The sequence below is a fragment of the Somniosus microcephalus genome, chromosome 11 (genome assembly GCF_052327205.1).
Source record: "Somniosus microcephalus isolate GS21.2 chromosome 11, FLI_Smic_1.0, whole genome shotgun sequence".
NCBI lineage: Eukaryota > Metazoa > Chordata > Chondrichthyes > Squaliformes > Somniosidae > Somniosus > Somniosus microcephalus.
The window spans coordinates 30,766,564-30,786,177 of record NC_140997.1 but is presented as its reverse complement, the minus strand read 5'-3'; positions in this window follow the sequence as shown (position 1 = coordinate 30,786,177).

The window sequence follows — 19,614 nt, the reverse complement described above, 5'->3', positions numbered from 1 at the left end:
AGTCTCCAAACATCCCCTCAAACACAAAAAAATGAAGAAAGAACTTTGGAATACTGGACTTCAACAATCACAATGTGGTATTGCTATGCACTCATCTATTTACAACAGGTGCTACTGTTTACCAACACATCTACTCCTGCTGCCTCTCTGCGCTGTGCTTAACACTATCCCAGTGCTGCGTCGAGGTGCTAACTGAGAGCCAGGCACATAAGTGGTGCTTCGATGCATTGTGGTATCATGAACCCCTTAGGCTTGAAGTGGCCCTCATTTGAGGGCTTCTGCATCCCAGGAGGACTCTTCAGCAGGCTACATCGACACTGCAGGTACTTGGGAAGCCTGCTCCTATATACTGATATATAGTACACGAGCAGATAGCTGAGTGGTTTTGCTGGAAAAGTCACACAAGCTGCCATCAGTGAGAGAGGTCAGTGTCCTAAAGGCAGATTCTAGCCTCGCCACTTGTCCTGGATCTGAGTGCGCACTAATCAGCAGGAGTGAAGTCCTGATGGTATCAATTAGACACTGCAGAGCCTGAGAGATATTGCCCTAAGGCCCTTGGAAGCTGCTTTCTATTGTTCTTTCCAAATAGTACTTTAAAGCCTGAGGCCAGTGGTCAATGCATCACTGTGAACGCACTAACTAGTCTGGAGGTCCCTCAGTCAGGGAGATCGGATGCAGATGTTCATGGTGTCACCATCCACTCCAGATATTGGCAATGAGAATGAAATTGGACTCCACTGTGACCCTTCCCTTGACATCTGTCTGATCTCCAACGCTTCTTCCTATGAGTGGCCAGAGGCCTAATGTTGGAGCAACCATCACCCTTGGCCTGAGATGCCTTGTGGTTATGGGCCAACTTCTGTGAGAGAAGGTGCATTTGTAGGTAGCAGGTGACACAGAATGGGAGAAACAATCAAAGGTTCAGAGTACAGTCTTAGAGCAGAGAGAAGATAATGAATGAAGGAGTGCCACACATATAAAGAATCTTCAAGGAAGGGTCAGGGAGTGCAGGTAGCTTACCCTGGCTGCTCTGGCATGGTCATTAAGCTTCTTCTGCCACTGCAAGAGAGTCCTAGGGGTCATGGAAGTGTCACTTACTGCAACAACCATCTTCCTGCATAGAATGCATACCACTATTTTGCATGTCTCAGGTCCCTGACTGCTCCATCTCTTCATAGGGAGGACATCCATGTCCAACTCTCTGATGTTGTGAAGGGATAATTACAAGTCCTAGCCCTTTCGGGCTACCCCAGATCAGGCGTATTCCCCAGACGTTCACCTTCAACTAAAGTTAGAGATAGCCGAATTCTACAAGATGCTGAAATGGGTCTAAAGGTTCAGGCTATCTCTCCCTAAAGGAAAGGAATGACTGAAGATGTTACCATCCTCCAAATAACACTTTTAATAAGTTTAACTAGACTGTAACCTTCCGGATATTATAAGGGTTTGGAATACCCCCCAGAACTCTGCAACACTTCACCAAAGAATGTACAGAGATTTGAGTTCGCGAGTTTTATACAGAAATATTAATTTGAGACAATTCTAAAAATATTTAAATTTATTAAATGAGCGACAGCTGGTGAGTCCATCGCAACATTACAGTCCAAAAACAAATAACTTACGTTTCTTATTTCTCAGAGATCCTTATTTTCAAGTCTTAACTTCATTACATTTCTACTTTTCTTACTTATTTCTAAATCCAGAACATCCACCAAAATCAAATAATAGTACCTCTTTGATCACCCGAGACTCAAAGTTAAAGACTTACAGAGATGCCTCTGAAGAGTTGAGAAACGCTTTGCCCGTTTAGCGACTTCTGACTTTCTGTTTGAAAAGCTCTTATTTTTATACCCTTTTTGCAGTGGTTTATTCTTTGAAGTTTTCTGCTGATGTCAGCTAATTGTCTTTATTCATTCTCTCTTTTCAATGTTTTCTATCTTACTGTCAATTCAACTATTGCATGCATAATTATGTCTCTACCTTTAGGTGTTCCAAAAACCATCATAAAAACAATATGACAGCTATAGTTTCTGTTTGATGCCATTCTTATCGAAGATTCTTCATTCAATTCTTAATATTGGCTTAACTGGTTTTTAGCAGACATTGTGACTCCGTGGTGTTCCAAGTTCAATACAAAAACAATGTAATTGCTTGGTGTATCTATTGAAGTCATTTCTTCAAAGTGTTCTTGTTGGTATTGTAGGAATTGTCGGATTCCTAATCAAAAGACTGAGATCGAGTCAGTCTGTTAACCAAACGAAGTTTAATACTGTTTTGCAGAAGTAACAATCAAACGCAGGAGAACTAACAAATAGGTCTATGCTCAATGCTGGCTCCACGAGGACTGAGAGAGAGAGCCCCTCCCTCTGATGTCATGACGTCATCACATTTCCTGCCGTTGGGAACGTCACGTGACCCACGTGGTGACGTCATCGCGTTTGGTCTTAACCCTTTAGAGACCGCGCTATTTACATGTAGTAAAACGAATACAGGTACAGATTCATTCTGTTACAGATAATTATGTATATCGATATAAGAGTCCCTTGGTGGCTCTGCCACATGCGCCCCCCCCAGAATTGTCTTTAACAGTGAAAGTCAATCGAAGAGGAGGTCGGACAAGTCTGTTCGAATGACTCCTATATTCCCGGAGAGGAATTTGTTGAGCGGTAGATGGGCTGACAGGTGGAACGATCCATTCAGACGTAGTAGCAGCAGGCGGTCGACCATGGCGTGGTGGCTGTGCAGTTTTGACCGGCCGGTCGAGGTCCAGATGCGCGGGCTTGAGGCGGTCAATCGAAATGTAGTCGGGTTTGCCCCCGATGTCGACCAAATAACTCTTGTCGCCTGCCTCCCGCACCCGGAAGGGGCCCGTATAAGGAGGCTGGAGTGGACCACGATGGGCATCATGGTGAACGAAGACGAACTCGGCCTGCCTTAACTCTGTTGGAATATGAGAGGAAGGAAGGCCGTGGTGCGACGTCGGAATCAGCTTAAAGGAGTCGGCCGTTTCTCGGTGGGTGCTGAGTTGATCAGCCGCGGACCACGGCTTAGTTGGCGATGGCAAGAAATCGCCCGGCACCCGGAGTGGTTGGCCGTACACCAATTCCGCGGAAGATGACTGCAGGTCTTCCTTAGGCGCCGTGCGCAAACCAAGCAGAACCCACGGGAGTCGATCTGCCCATGCCGTGCCCTGAAGGGTGGCCCTTAACGACGCTTTTAGCGACCGATGGAAATGCTCACACAACCCGTTCGCCTGCGGGTGGTAGGCCGTGGTGCGATGGAGCTTGGTGCCCAAACCTGAGGCTACGGCGTTCCAAAGTTCAGATGAAAACTGTGGGCCGTGGTCGGACGAAATATCTGACGGGACACCGAAACGTGCGACCCATGAGGAGATAAAAGCCCTGGCGACATCAGCGGAGGTAGTAGACGCCAAAGGAACCACCTCTGGCCATCTTGTAGTGCGGTCGATCATGGTCAGGAGGTGTGTGAACCCTTGTGACGGCGGAAGCGGCCCAACGAGGTCAACGTGGACATGGTCGAAACGGCATTCTTGCACTTCGAAAGTGGCCAAGGGGGCTTTTACATGTCATTGAACCTTAGATTTTTGACACACGACGCAGGTGTTAGCCCAGACGCAAACATCTTTACGCATCCCCCTCCAGACGAATTTAGATACCAGTAATCTTTGAGATGCCTTCACGCCAGGATGCGAAAGTCCGTGTATGGCATCGAAAACTTTGTGACACCAGGAGGTCGGAACGATCGGGCGGGGAACCCCCAAGGAGACGTCACAGAGCACGGAGGTGCCTGCTGAGTGGAACTGTACATCTGCTGGCTGGAGGCAGGAGGAGTTGGAACAGAACGCCTGTGTTTCCGGATCGGTGGCTTGGTCGGCAGTAAGTTGGGAACAGTCGATCCCCAGCTGAACAGCTTGGACGGTCGCACGCGAAGGACAATCAGCCACCACGTTGTCCTTTCCGGCCACGTGCTGGATGTCGGTAGTAAACTCCGAAATAAAGGTAACTTGTCGCTGCTGTTGAGCTGACCATGGTTCAGTGGTCTTGGCCATGGCAAACGTCAGTGGCTTGTGATCCACGAATGCGGTGAAGTGGCGTCCCTCTAATAAAAATTGAAAATGGCGGATAGCCAGAAACAGCGCCAACAACTTCCTGTCAAAAGTGCTGTATTTGCACTCATTACGTCGTAGTTGGCAACTAAAAAACGCCAGTGGCTGCCACGTGCCGCCGACCCACTGTTCTTGCACGGCGCCTATGGCGTAGTCCAAAGCGTCGGTCGTGAGAGCGATAGTGGCACCCGGCAGTGGGTGTGCCAACATAGTTGCGTTTGCAAGAGCGGTCTTCGTGTCGCTGAAGGCGCAGTCCATCTCGGGCGTCCAAACCACGGGCCCTTTACCCGGCTTTCCCCTGAGAGCCTCGTAGAGTGGTTGCAAAAGTTGAGCAGCCCTGGGAACGAAGCGGTGGTAAAAATTTACCATACCCAGGAACTCCTGGAAGGCCTTGATGGACTGCGGCCGTGGGAACGTTGTAATCGCCTCTACCTTCGACTGAAGCAGCATCGCACCCTCCGAAGTGATGCGGTGGCCCAAGAAGTCGATATGTGGTAGGCCGAACTGACATTTGGCCGGGTTGATTATCAAACCATGTTGATGAAGGCGGCGAAAGAGGGTGCGCAACTGGCAGATGTGTTCCGCTTTGGTGGAGCTGGCGATCAGAATATCGTCAAGGTAGATGAATAAAAAGGGAAGGTCCCACAGCACCGAATCCATCAGATGCTGAAACGCCTGCGCCGCATTCTTAAGCCCAAACGGCATCCGGAGGAACTCGAAGAGGCCAAAGGGAGTAATGACCGCCGTCTTTTGGATGTCTTGGGGGTGTACCGGTACTTGATGGTATCCCCGTACGAGGTCGACCTTCGAGAATATTGACTTTCCCACCAAATGCGCGGAGAAATCCTGTATATGGGGTATTGGGTACCGATCGGGAGTCATAACATCATTAAGGCATCGGTAGTCACCGCATGGCCGCCATCCGCCACTGGGTTTCGGGACGATATGGAGTGGTGAGGACCAGGGACTATTCGACCGGCGAATAATCCCCAACCGCTCCATTGCGGCGAATTCTGCCTTAGCGGCTGCGAGTTTAGTGGGTTCCAGGTGCCGAGCTCGTGCGTAAACTGGAGAGCCGGTCGTTGCGATGTGGTGCTCCACGCCGTGTTTGGCGGTGGATGAGGAGAAAGTAGGCTTGGTTAGCTCCGGAAATTCCCCGAGCAGTCGAGTGAATTCATTAGGCGCGGGCGTAGCACAGGAGACTGTGTGCGACACAACTGTGCTGCGGAAACAAGGGATGGAGTTGAAAGTGGCCGCGTTAATCAGACGACGATTTCTCACGTCCACCAAAAGGCTGTTGGCGCATAAAAAATCTGTGCCGAGGATGGCTTGCAAGATTTTGGCGGTGATGAAGTCCCATTGAAAACGTTGTCCGCCAAAACACACCTGGGCTCGCCGTTTACCGAAAGTAAGGATAGCACCGCCGTTGGCGGCCTGGAGGGGAAAACCATGCCTCCCAGTCCGGATATCGAGGACGGAGGCGGGCAGGATGCTACACTGCGCCCCTGTGTCGCATAGAAACCGTCGGCCGGAGATGGAATCAGTAACATAAAGGAGCTTCCCGGAATCGCCGATCGCCATCGCAGCCGTGGGACATCCCTCAGGCTCGGGCTTCCTTTCCCGGACTTGGCGCTGGTGTATTTTCTTCGGTTGAGGCGTGAAACTGCAGGGAGGCCGGCAGCATCTGGCTCTCATGCCGAAACGGGCGTGGTAAAAGCACAAGCCGGGCGATGGAGGCGTCAGGGCGGAATCCGCGAGGGGGGGTGGCCTCGTGGCGGTGCAGTACTGCTGCGTGTCCGCATAAATGGTGTCTGCCTCAGCGGCAAGTGCGACGCAATCCGTAGCATCCGATCTTGCGAGGGCTGCCTATACCTGCTCGGGCAATTGGCTCAAAAACAACTCTCGAAAGAGGAAGCATTGCGGTTCAGAGCCAAGGAGTGTGAGCATCTGGCACATTAACTCCGATGGCTTGGAGTCGCCTAACCCGGGCAGCGTAAGTAAACGGCTTGCGCGTTCCGCCTTCGTGAGGCCAAAAACCTGAATTAACCGCGCTTTTAGCATTTCGTACTTGCCGTCAACCGGGGGGTTTTCAAGCAGGTTGATGATCCTTGAAGCCGTGGAGCCGTCGAGTGCGGAGACCACGTAGAGGTAACGGGTCTGATCCACCACGATGTTTCGCAGTTCAAACTGAGCTTCCGCTTGCACGAACCAGGAGGCCGCCTGTTGTTCCCAGAACTGAGGGAGCTTCAAAGCCACCGCGTTCGCTTCCATCATCTCGTTGCGCGTCGCTTCCTCCGCGAAGATCGTTTGCGAAAGTTCGGGGTCACCACTGTAGGAATTGTTGGATTCCTAATCAAAAGACTGAGATCGAGTCAGTCTGTTAACCAAATGAAGCTTAATACTGTTTTGCAGAAGTAACAATCAAACGCAAGAGAACTAACAAACAAGTCTATGCTCAATGCTGGCTCCACGAGGACTGAGAGAGAGAGCCCCTCCCTCTGACGTCATGATGTCATCACATTTCCTGCCGTTGGGAACGTCACGTGACCCACGTGGTGACGTCATCGCGTTTGGTCTTAACCCTTTAGAGACCGCGTTATTTACATGTAGTAAAATGAATACAGGTACAGATTCATTCTGTTACAGATAATGATGTACATCGATATAAGAGTCCCTTGGTGGCTCTGCCACAGTATCATATTTGCTATGTATATATTAAAGACACTTTGACCAGAGTGTTTCATGCATTTCTAGGTATCTCAATTGGTTGCATATTTAATCTTACGTTTCCTGTCATCCAAGTTTAACATAAAAACTATTTGACCAGCAGGTGTTTCTTTTACTTGATGTCATCTTTTCAAAGGCACATGGTTCTTTTAATGTTTGCGTTTCTGTTCAACGTGTTAGCTTATAACACCTTAAACTGGGCATTTTCATTGTGTTGGTTGCAAACCATAGACCTTCCGGAAGCACCAATGGTTTGCTTCAATCGGGGCATTGTTTTAGTATTTTTAGCTAATTCCCATTTCAAAGCTTGTGGTGTTTTACAACTTTTGTGTAACAACTGATCTTTATCTCAGAAGCCTGTTTTTCTGTTTACAGCTTATGTCTCTGAGGTTTTACAGCTTGTGTCTCTGAGGCTTTAGATTTTTAAATCCAGTATGTCATGTATTAATAAATATCAGAATTCTGTTCATATTATGGTGTATCTTTCTGAAATATGGCTTATTCCCTCACAGTTGGGTGCTCATTTCTTCAATCTGGCTGCCATCCGTCTCCCCCAGGTTGTCTCCTTCCTTCACTGCTGCCATTGTCCCTTTAAACAGCAGTACGTTTTATATCCTGTTGCTGCAACAGACTTCCACATCACCCAACTCCATTTTACACCTTCAACTTTGCCATTCACTCAGGGTCCATGTGAGGCTTATTTCCCACCTCAGAAGGAGTCTTCTGGCCCCTTCTGTGGCGTATCTAAGATGTTGCAGGTTGTACTTAGAGTGTTTCAGGCTAGAAACCATGGAAGTTAGTTTGATTCTGACCCATAAGGCAGCAGCAGGAGGCCACAGCGGTTTTAACCGCCAAGCCTCATTACCATGTCGCCAGTTCACTTCCTGCTCGGAACCGTCGGCACTCAGGTAGGTTTGGGGAAGGGAGTTGCGGGAGGGTCTCCTGGGAGAGAAGAGGGTGCAGAGTCCGAGACATGGGGCAGGCCTGAATTTTCCTTGTGGGGCCCAGCACTGCGCAGCCTACTCCTCCTGGATCTACAAAGGAAAGTAAATATCTTACTATTCCTCTTCGCGTCAGGATCCTCTTCCAATCTGCAAGGGCTTCCCCACTCAGGCTTCAGTTAAAATCGTAGTCGGGGCCCGATGACATCATCTGCTGGCTTCAGGCGGGTGCCTTTGCCGCCTGCTCGTAGAAGCAGGTGTAAATCAGCATCACAGGATCTAAGCAGCAAATTGGCAGGTGAGTCATCGGGGCCTTTTAACTGCCCACTCGCCCGGTTTCTGCCAGGAGGGTAGGATTAAAATTGCCCCCTCCCCTTCTAGGTTTTTTGCTCTTAAAACAAGGAAACATATAAGAGATGGTCAATAATGCACACAAGTGAGATGGCCTCACTGGATAATACAAGGTCAGGTCACTTGCACAATTTTCTGATACTCTGGTTTCACGTGCGTTGTGCAGAGAGCACCAGGGCTGTATGTTGTGCACGGGCAATTGTCCGGCGTTGGGGTAAAGGCACCAGGCAGATTCATAGGAGGCAGAATACAGGGAAAGGGGGCAGGAAGCTGGCAACTCCTACAATCAGGGCCTGAAGCCATCTAGCACACCGTTTGTACGCAGACTCCCAGGCCCCTTTGCATGCACCACACACACTGGGATACACTGAGGGCCTTGGGCCCACTGTCGGCATTAGGCCGATAATACGGGGAGTGGCCCACCACCATTGTATTGTCTGCTCTTATGTGCAAAATGGTGGCTTTGCTTTCTTATGGAGGACATTAGGGTTTCAGGTCTATCACTTTAAAAACTGGAAGTGTGCACACTTAACAAGCACGTGGTGTGTCAGCTGTGGCTCAGTTGGTAGCACTCTTGCCTCTGAGTCAGAAGGTTGTGGGTTCAAGTCCCACTCCAGGAACCTGAGCACAAAACTCTAAGCTGACACTCCAGTGCAGTACCGAGGGAGGGCTGCACTGTCAGAGGCGCCGTCTTTCAGATGGAACGTTAAACTGAGGCCATGTCTGCTCTCTCAGGTGGCTGTAAAAGATCCCATGGCACTATTTCGAAGAAGAGCAGGGGAATTATCCCTGGTGTCCAGGCCAATATTTCTCCCTCAATCAACATCACTAAAAACAGATTATCTGGTCATTATCACACTGCTGTTGAGGGACCTTTGCTGTGTACAAATTGACTGTTGTGTTTCCTACATTACAACACTGACTACACTTCAAAAAGTGCTTCGTTGGCTGTAAAGTGCTTTGGGTTGTGAAAGGCGCTATATAAAATACAAGACTTTCTTTAATTATAAAGTGATAGGCCTGAAACCCCCAAAAATGCTTTGCTTTAATAAAATAAAGATAAAATAGCAATAATGCATTTGTAATAAGAATGAAATTGTGATTAGGGATGAAATTATGTTATGCTGTTGCTCTCTGTTTATAAAACAAAGTAATATGTCTTTCAAGATCCTTGATAATGCTACACCTACAAGAGTGAACTGCAGTTTGTAATTTACTGCTATTTGGTCTTGGCGAAGACTGAGCCAATGACTGCATTTCAAAGCCTACTAATATTACATTGTATCATCATATAGCTGGATTGGTATTTTCTTCTCTATTTAAACATTGTTGCGCTGCCTTAAGGGAAATTCAAATTGGTTTCAGTAACTAGGACAACAACTTGCCTTTAACCTAGGAACCTAGGAAACAAGTGTGAGGAGGATACAGGTAGATCAGGGAATGGATGCTGAGCCAAGGAGGGAGAGATTAGGAGGGATGATGGAAAGCTCGGGGCAAAAGTTAACCTTTGCAAAGGTTTTTAAGATGTGTCGAGAAATATAGAGGCAGAAGGGTTTGGGGGGGGGGGGAGGTGGGGAGTTCCAGACACCAGAGGGTTCTACCACCAATGGTGGATCAAAAGGAGGAGGGCAAATGCACACAAGTCTGAGAACTGGAGGGCTTAAGGTGGAATACAGGGCTTGAGGAGATTGAAGAGATAGGGTGGGGTGAGTCCTTAGTGGGATTTATAGACAAAAGCAGTGTATAAATGTATTAACAACGCTACTCCATGCCCGCCAAATTATCCATAACATCATATTATAATATCAGGTTGGTTAATAAATACTAAGCTAATCATTGTAATAAATTAGCCAAATCTTGGTTCATTTTTCCTGCTGCTGACTGATAGAACTTAATTTTAGCCAATCGGCTGAAAATTCAGTAGCCTTAGCGCCTCATTTGAGGTGCTAGAGGGCCTTGCACCGGAGTTATGGCCAGTAGTGAAATTCCCTGGGGCCCTAAATCGGCGTTGCTCCGGTAGCGCTGCGCCGGCACCGATGACGTCATCGGTGTGCGCAGCGTCCCGGTTGCCGTGGTAACCCGCCCGAACTCCGAAATTGAGTTGCGGCCGCCTCGCCCGTGGCAGCCGCAACCAGCGTTTTGTCAGAGGTGCCTTACTGCAGTTAGCGCCGGCGCATTAAAGGCCCCGTGGCGGCCGGCCGCTTTCCCACCGGCCGCCTGCCCGCAGCTCCCTCCCCGGACTTCTCTCCCCCCCCCCCCCGGAACAGATGCAAGCCCGGCACTTGTCCGAGGTGCCGGGCTCATTTTTAAGCAGATTTGCGCGGGCCGCGGCCGGGTGCAGGCAGCTCCTCCTTAATGGAAGGAGGAGGCCTGCACTTCCCCAGCCTGCCGCACCGCATCGGGTGCCGCAGCGCCGGAATTGCGGCGCGAAACGGCAGTTAGCGCCCTTTTCCAGGCGCTAAGACCCTTCAGTCGCGCCGGCAGCCGTTTGGGCGCGGCGCCACTGAATTTTTGGCGCGCGCAGGGGACTTAGCGCCGGCACTAACTTCCGGCGCTAAAGCCCTGGCTAAGCCAAAACCCAATTTCTAGGCCAATATAAAAATTATCTCTAAATCCTCAACAGTTCAAGAAAAACATAAATTATTTTTCTCTGCAGAACTACAAGTGCAGTCATTGGTGCATTAGAATGTGCTTCACTCCTCCTGTTAGATTCCATTTCTTAAACCTTTTATATTTGTGATCTTCTTGCCAGATTCTTACAGTAGACTAACTTTATAGTTAAATACTGTCTAAATACACCAGTAAAACACACAAACATTATGGGGATTTCAACATCTTTGAATGTCCGTCATTTTAAATGGTAGTTCTATTTATGTTCTTGAGCTCATTTGCTTTTTACTTTAGGGTTGCCTGCCTGCTAGTTACTGATAAATAAGTAATGGATTTCCCAGAGTGTGAAATCATACATAGACCCACAGAGGTCTTGTCTTATCTTGTACACCGTATCTAATTGTCGGACATCAAAAATGCAATAAAATCATGTTTACCACATTTTCAAAAATGGTAAATGCCAAAACAATTGTCCTCCAACCACCATTACGGTAATGCTTTTGATTTTCAAGTGAGTTCTGGGATGCTGTTGAAGTTTATTATCAGTATGAGAAACCATAACAACATGATGGTCAGAGAGATAAGAGAAAGTTTCACCTGCAGAATACATGTGCCGTTGTAAGTCTACAGCTATCTGAAGCTCTGCTGTTAGCTGCAACTCCCTTGCTTAAGGTCACTTCTAACTCTGTTTAGACATCATTGCTGTCTAGAATAGAGCCAGCCCTTCTCACCTTATTTTAAACAGGGAAATAAATTGGACCTCAAGCAATAATTTTACAACTGTAATTATTTTCAAAGATTTTGGGGAGTTCAATTGTACCTTAAATCAAATCGACTTTTGCAACGATAAACTTGGAAGGAGGGTGAATCTCCGCACAGTAAGATGCATTCAGTTGATTTACTTTCAAAGGAATGCAGTTGCTTCCTAGCACCATGTTCAAAGATGAAATGAGATCACAAAGTTTTCCTTTAGCTCTATTCACATTGTAACTGTAGATACATTCTTTCTGTTTATACCATACGATTTGAAAAGTATTCTAGGATGTTTAGCGGGGCACAAATTGGTTTGCTCTCACGGGCAGTGCTTGCTGTGTCAGTTTTTGCTTCTGGCCATATCGACGACAGGCAAATGCACTTTTACCACAAGCAAAACCGATCAGCGTCAACCTGCGACTGTGAGCAGCATAACAACATGAACACTGAAAACTGGGGTTGATAAAAACATTGGACTCGATTTTTAGCAGTGACTCGCAGACTGTTTTTTCAACTGTAATTTGCCAGATGCCTTCTTTGATCAGAGCAAAGCAATACTTTTGAAACGATTGTGCTCCAAACTAGCACTATCAAAGATCATAGGTGGTTTCAACACATTGGAAGAACAACAGCTGTGACTTTCTTTCAAAAGACACCGCGGAGTAAATTTTTCAATTTACCTGTCAGGTGCAAAACCGATGTTGCCCATTATAGAAACCCCTCCGGTCTTCATTTCCATGGAAACCAATGGAAATCGGGCAGTTTCTAGAATGCAAGGCTGGTTTCACGCCCGAACTGTAAGTTGAAAATCAATCCGCACAAATATTTTGCGCTGAATTACTGAAATCAGGGGGGAAAAATTCGGTGTCTCCCATTTTGGGGCGCTAATATCGGCCGGGCGAAAAGTTTAGCGCCCGGCGCTAATTATCGCCTCCGACTACAAAATTTGCCTCTATCGCCCCTGGAGGTGATTTGAGCACTAAATCAGGTGCTACACACCTCTCTTAGGGAGCAAGGCACTACCTCAGAATGCTACCGAAGCTCAGGCGAGGCCAATTACCACGGAAGCCAGACACACTGGCGCAATCCAGTTCTTAAAGGGGAGGGGCCATCTTGCTGGCCAGCCACACCCTGCTCATTGTAGCCTTGAATCTCGGCCTGGAGAGACCTCAAAAGCAATTGTGTCGGAAGCACTAATGGATAGGCCCAGGAAAAGAGCTCGGTGTTAAGGAACCTCAAAAGTGGTGCTGAGGGCCATAACTCCTTAGGACAGTGTTAAAACCAAAAATTTTGCCAACAAGAAAAGGCAGGAAGCGCCCGCCTTTAAATAGTGCTCCTCAGCCCCTTCCTGACTTGAAAATGTTCCCCTCTGCCTGTCGTTCCTAGCGACAGGCGCTAAAGCAGAGGGCGCGACTCAATATCTGGTCTGGGGCATTAGCCGGGCCGTTGCACTCTTGACTGACGTCATGATCTGTGGGCGCAGGAGATTGTGGTGGTAGTATTTAGCGCTGCCGCAAAATGACTGGTCAATTTCGCGAGCGGCGCTAAGTTCCTAGCGTCCCGCTAGCACCCCCCGGAGGCGCTAACAGGAGGCGCTAACCAACCGAATTTTTCCCCCATGTTTTAAAATTCAGGGCTGTCCTGGTGTACTCCAGCTGTAACTTCTGTGGCAATCTACCAGAATGACCAGAAACTAGGCCGAGAGCTGTATATGCTGGATCTCGGCCTAGCGTTCTGGTTTGCAGAAAGCCTTGTGAGTGCATTTCTAGATCTGGTTAAGAGTATTGAAATAGATCACCTAAATGAGCTAAACTTGGGAGTAGTGACCAAAATATGCTAAGTTTGAAGATCCAACTGAAAGAGATAAAGTCAGTACAAAAACTAGAACAGCCGATAGGATTAGGGCAGATTTTGGAAAGATAAGGAGCGAGGTGAGGTGAGCTGGAAAGATAAATTGGCACACAGGACTGTAAGAGTGGGATACTTTAAAAAAGAGATTGCAAAGTTACATAATAAGTATATTTCATTAAGAAGGAAGGAAACTATTTATCCAAGGCATCCTGAAACTACTCATAAAGAGGTTAGAAGCCAACTAAAATTGAAGAAGAGGGCCTATGAGGACTATAAAATAATAATGAAAAAGCTAAAGGAGGTTATGAGAAAATAGCAAAAGAGGTTAAGGAAAGTATCAGAATTTAAAAAATGAATTAAAAGGAGTATTGAAGTACTTTACAAGTATATCAGTAAAACTGAGATGGAACTCCTTAGAGGAGAGGATTGTCAATTTGTAGATGATGATCAAAAAATAGTGAAGCTTTTTAATATGTATTTTGCACTGGTCTTTACTAAAGAGAAGGATATGAAAGAGGAGGTGAATCCTGAAGTGGCTGAGAGCAAGATGAGCAATATTATGGTGAAGAAAATTAATATTTTACATAAGTTACTTAGGCTCAATGCAGATAAAGTGCAAGGGTTCGACAGGATACATTTAGAATCCTGAGGGAAATGAGGGAGAAAGTTGCCGAGATGCTAGAAGAAATTATATTTCAGGGTTCTCTTGAGTTTGGATGGGGGTAATTTTAACTTTGCCCGATGATGTGAAACGGGCAATATCGAATTGGCTGCCCGTTATACAACCCTCCCGATTTTCCTTTCCATTGATTTCTATGGAAAAGATAATCAGGCCTGGTGTATAATAGGTGGCCGATCTGATACGACCTATTTTACACCATCGCTTCAAAGTTAAAATTACCCCCATCCACACACTGAAGTATAATTTCCGCAGTAACCCATGGCTTTCTCAGTGGGCAGATACCCCAGATATGTCCCCAGGGATGTGGCCAACTGCCAATGCCAATAGAGATAAAGGGACCTCCCCCTGTACCACAAACTTCAGTCGGGTCAACGCCGGAGGCCTCAGGCAGGCATATCTCAGCATGTCTCCCTCCCTTGTGTCAAATTTTGTTTGATAACCCTCCCATGCAGCACCTTGGGATGTTTTATTATGCTAAAGGTGCTATAGAAATGCAAGTTGTTGTTGCTGTGGATTTCTGGGCCTACATTTTTTGCAAAGTTGTGCTAGACTGCATCCTTTCATAGTTAGACATGTTATAATAGAATAAAAGGGTAGGCGTTTCTGAACATGTATGTATCTCTTTATAACACAAAATAAAAAACAAAGGCAGTGTTTCATCTCATTAATCCCCCCTGTCACTGCAGACAGAATGGCAGCTTTGGCCTGTGATTTACAAATTTGTGTTGAGGCCTTCTGCAGCCAAAGAGCCTCTAAAGTTACGATTTTGCATTGTTTCACAAATTTCATGGCAGGTCAAAAAGTGCTTATATTATCGGGCTCACTGAGTTGAGAATCAGATTAGCAACATTAGGCAAATGGTTGGAATATTGAACAGTAGAACTATATAAGAACATCTACTTACATTTTTCTGGTCAACTACCATTAAATTTGAACCATGTACAGGACTGACTGGTAGCTGGAGTGGTGGCACTGTTTGACCCAATCAGATGGTCATGAATTCAAGCCTTCAGGCTTCTTGTTACTACAGGTTGCCTGGGTTTTATCCGTGTTTTTATTATTCCACCTTAGAGGGGGGGAGGGAGTGCTGCTAAATCTAACTCAGACCGGCTTACCACAGGGCAAGATCGAGTGAAATCTTCAATGCATTCTTAATACATCGTTTACAACTTCACTATAAATAGGAATGGTGGTAATGTCCCTCTTTATTTGAATCAAGTCGAATGTGTTAAAGAAAAGAAAGAGCACTTGCTCATTATATTGTGTTTATAGAACGTACATTATTTTGACGTATATGAATTACAGCATAGTTCCAGAAGCCTTCCAGTATGAGAGTTTCTCCGAAGGTTCCAGGCTATTTCTGTCCCTTCCGGTAGCTGTCAACTGTTAGTTGATTGAGTGGGAATTGTCCCTGCCAGACTTCCCTGATTGCTCAGCTAGAAGTAGTGGTAAACTGCACCATTTATTAGAAATAAAATCTGGATATAAATAAATGAAGCCTTCTATATCACATTGTGCTGTTTTAGAGCTGTGAAGAACATAAGAACATAAAAAATAGGGGCAGGAGTAGACCATTCGGCCCCTCGAGCCTGCTCCGCCATTCAATAAGATCATGGCTGATCTGATCTCGGCCTCAACGCCACTTTCCCGCCCGCTCGCCATAACCCTTGACTCCCCAGTAGCTCAAAAATCTGTCAATCTCCGCCTTGAATGTATTCAATGACTCCGCCTCCACAGCTCTCTGGGGTAGAGAATTCCAAAGATTCACAACCCTCTGAGAGAAAAAATTTCTCCTCATCTCCATTTTAAATGGGCGACCCCTTATCCTGAAACTATGCCCTCCTAGTTCTAGATTTTCCCACAAGGGGAAACATCCTCTCTGCATGTACCCTGTCAAGCCCCCTCAGAATCTTACACGTTTCAATAAGATCACCTCTCATTCTTCTAAACTCCAATGAGTATAGGCCCAACCTGCTCAACCTTTCTTCGTCTCAGGAATTAACCTCGTGAACCTTCTCTGAACCGCCTCCAATGAAATATCTTGGATAATAAAAATGGTAACCATAAATCCAAGCAATGAGCATGAAGACATGCAGTTTGAACAGTGGGGAATTATATCATTCTGCCTCAGCAGAAAATGGAAGGATAAAAAAAAAATGGAGTAACAAGTGGATTATAATGTTAGATATGTCTATTGAATACATAATTCCTGAAACTGCAATTTTGGTAATTTTGGTATTGTGCCGCCAGTGGTGGCTCGGCCTGGCAGTGGGAGCCTTGGCCTTGACAGCATTTGTGAGGCTGGTCCCTCCTACTAATTGTAATAGGCTCCCAGCACCTAGAAAATTGGTATTGGGAGCCAAGCCCAGCAATCAACAATTGGGGTCATTTGAACCTAACCAGTTGGGTGGGAAATGGGCTGATTTTACACTCCGCCTGATTATACTTTCCATTGAACTACATGAGAGTAGAATGAGGCGGGGTGTAAAACAGGCAGCCGATCTAAACCCGCCCATTTCCCGCCCAGCGGATTAAGTTAAAATGACCCCCAATACTGTAGGAAAGATTGGGAAATGTGCCAAATTGACAGCTTTCACATTAAGGTAACCTAAGGCAAGGAGTAAAATGCAACAAAGTATTTCTGCTTCCACCAGTACATACATAGCTTTTGAATGTACTTTCGTAATTGAAAGATAGCTTTAAGAATTTAACAGCAGCAGGCCAGGGCACTGATTTATAATTCATCCTTTTTATATGGGCGCAGAGAGCATCCAAGCAGTGAGAATTTCACGAAGGGACCTCACTAATACAACTCCTTCTTTGTAAGGATGCTGATGTTGATGCTGGCCAGCAGCGCAGGCTCCTTTAATCCCACATTTTTCCTGCTGTGGATTACAGTGCAAAGCAACTCAGCAACAACAACAACTTGCCTTTATATAGCATCTTTAACGTAGTAAAATGTTCCAAGGCGCTGCACTGGAGCGTTATCAAACACAATTTGACACTGAGCCACATAAGGAGATATTAGGACAGATGACCAAAAGCTTGGTCAAAGAGGTAGGTTTTAAGGAGCATCTTAAAGGAAGAGAGAGGGAGAGAGGCGGAGAGGTTTAGGGAGGGAATTCCAGAGCTTAGGGCCCAGGCAGCTGAAAGCACAGCCACCAATGGTGGAGCGATTAAAATAGGGGTTGCACATGAGGCCAAAATTGGAGGAGTGCAGAGATCTCGGAGGGTTGTGGGGCTGGAGGAGGTTACATAGATAGGGAAGGGCGAGGCCATGGAGGGATTTGAAAACAAGGATGTAAATTTAAAAATGGAGGCGTTGCTGGGCTGCGAGACCCCGCCTCACTATCGGAGCTTTGGAATTTCATGGATATCATTTTGAATGAGTACCTGTTATGCTTTCTGTTTATACTATAGGTATCAATAGACACTACATTTAAAATGGTGTAAAATATCATGGGGTTGAAAATCCTCAGCTCTTCCGGTACACTCCCATTCTAATTCCTGTGGGACTCTGCCGGAAGGCCCTGGTCTAATGTCAGGAGTTCCAAGGGATATTGAGGATGGAGCTCTGCCCACTTCTTCTAAGGCCAAAAGTGCAGGAGAGGGTGGGACTGGGGGCAGGGCCTACCAACATTGGCTGTTCCTGTGTCACTGGCCCTCAGGGGGACCTGGTATTGGATTGACAGCAGTATCTGAAGGACGCATGTGGGCTCCATCTAGGGGGTCCAGCCTGGGACTCAGGCCTGGACCTGCAAAGTCGCAGCAAGTAGATTGTTTTTCTGTTATTTAAATGCTGGGGCGGATATCCATGTGCTTTCTGGGGGAGGGAGAACCTAACAGGCCTTCCCCGGACACGACAGCAGTCGCTAGATTCTCCGGCACGTTGGGAGCAGGCAAACATTTGAGATTTGACCCTAGTGGTGCAGATGCCCACCATTAGCATGTAAAATAGGGAATCTCCCCTGACCCTGGAAAATCTGCTGGAGTCAGCAGCGGAGGTTCCCAGTGAGCACAATCCTGGCGTAATTGCTGGGATTGTACTTTCAAGGCCCATCTTGCTGAATAAATATCAAAACAAAATAACAGATGAATTGCTGCAGATATGAATACAAAATGACATTTTTACATCATGGGGGATGTTGTGTGAATTAAAATTAAAATCGTATTTGTTGATCTAGGTTACCGACCTCAATAAAACTTTGTTTAGAAGCCTTTTCTTTTAGGCTGTTGCATCTCCACCCAACTTTTGTCACTTTTGCTGTCCATGCAGTTAGAAAGAGCATCGATTTCCCTTGGAGGGCAGAGTGACCACCAATAACTGCTACAATTTAGTCAGAGCTCGACTGATTCGCAAACTATCTCAACTGTGCAGTTCAAATCGAGAATCATAGAATCTTACAGCACGCAAGGAAGCCATTTGGCCCATCGTGCCTGTGCCGGCTCTTTGAAAGAGCTATCCAATTAGTCCCACTCCCCATCACTTTCCCCGTAGCCCCAGCATATTTTTCCTTTTCAAGTATATATCAAGTCTGAAAATTCCTATTGAATCTGCTTCCACCACCCTTTCAGGAAGTGCATTCCAGATCATGACATGTCATTGCGTACATTTTTTTCCCTCATTTCCCCTCCGATTCTTTTGCCAAAAGATCCGGGGGTAGAGTTTCCACTTTGGCCACAATTGGCGATTCTGGCGCAAATTGCGCCAGCTTTGAAACGTGTTTTTCCCCCCCCCCGCCGAGTTTCCACTCAAACCCGTTTGCTTACCGCTCAGTGCAAAATCTGCCAAAATCCACCTTTGTAAAAGATTATTTTTTATTTTATAAACTTTGCTTCAAAAAATATTCCTTGATATACTTAAGAGTGGTAACTTGATAAAGTTGGATTAATACAGCTGAAAATGGGTTTATCACAAAAAATAACCATTTTAAATCACAGTGTCAATCCACCACCACTGAGTAACCTGATTTTAAGTTACCGAAAATGACTTTTAAAAAATATTACAAAACTATTTTCTAGTTAGATTGGAGTACAGTAGTCAGTTCCTTAGTAAATTAAAAAAAAATACATTCAAAACCTTTTAAAACGTGCCTATTAGTGTCCTTGCTAAGATCCAGCTTAATTTTTGGAGCCTCCCTGAAGGCCTGCAAACGAGCGCAATTAGCGGAAACACCTAATGCTGATTATTTCATCCTGGGGACGTGGCCAGTTTTGTGGGTGGGGCCCGCATCTAGCATAATGGGCCATATATTCTGATCCCTATGGGTGTGTGCGCACTGTGTACCCATCCGTAGGGACATCGGAAATGCCGGTTTCAGGCATGCACAGCGCATGCGCTGAAAACCATCATTTCCGATCTGTCAAGAATACTCTTGACAGATTGGAAGCCTGCCCTGGAGAAGGGCCTCTGCTGGTGGATAGTTCCGCTTTCTGGAGACCCTCCGCCCGCAGAAAACCCTTAGAATTCTTACGCCTGGTAAAAGCAGGCGTAAGGCCTAAGGCCCCCATAAAAAAAATTTTGTTTAAAATATTTAATTTATTGTAATTTCAACTCATTTTAAAAATGTGAT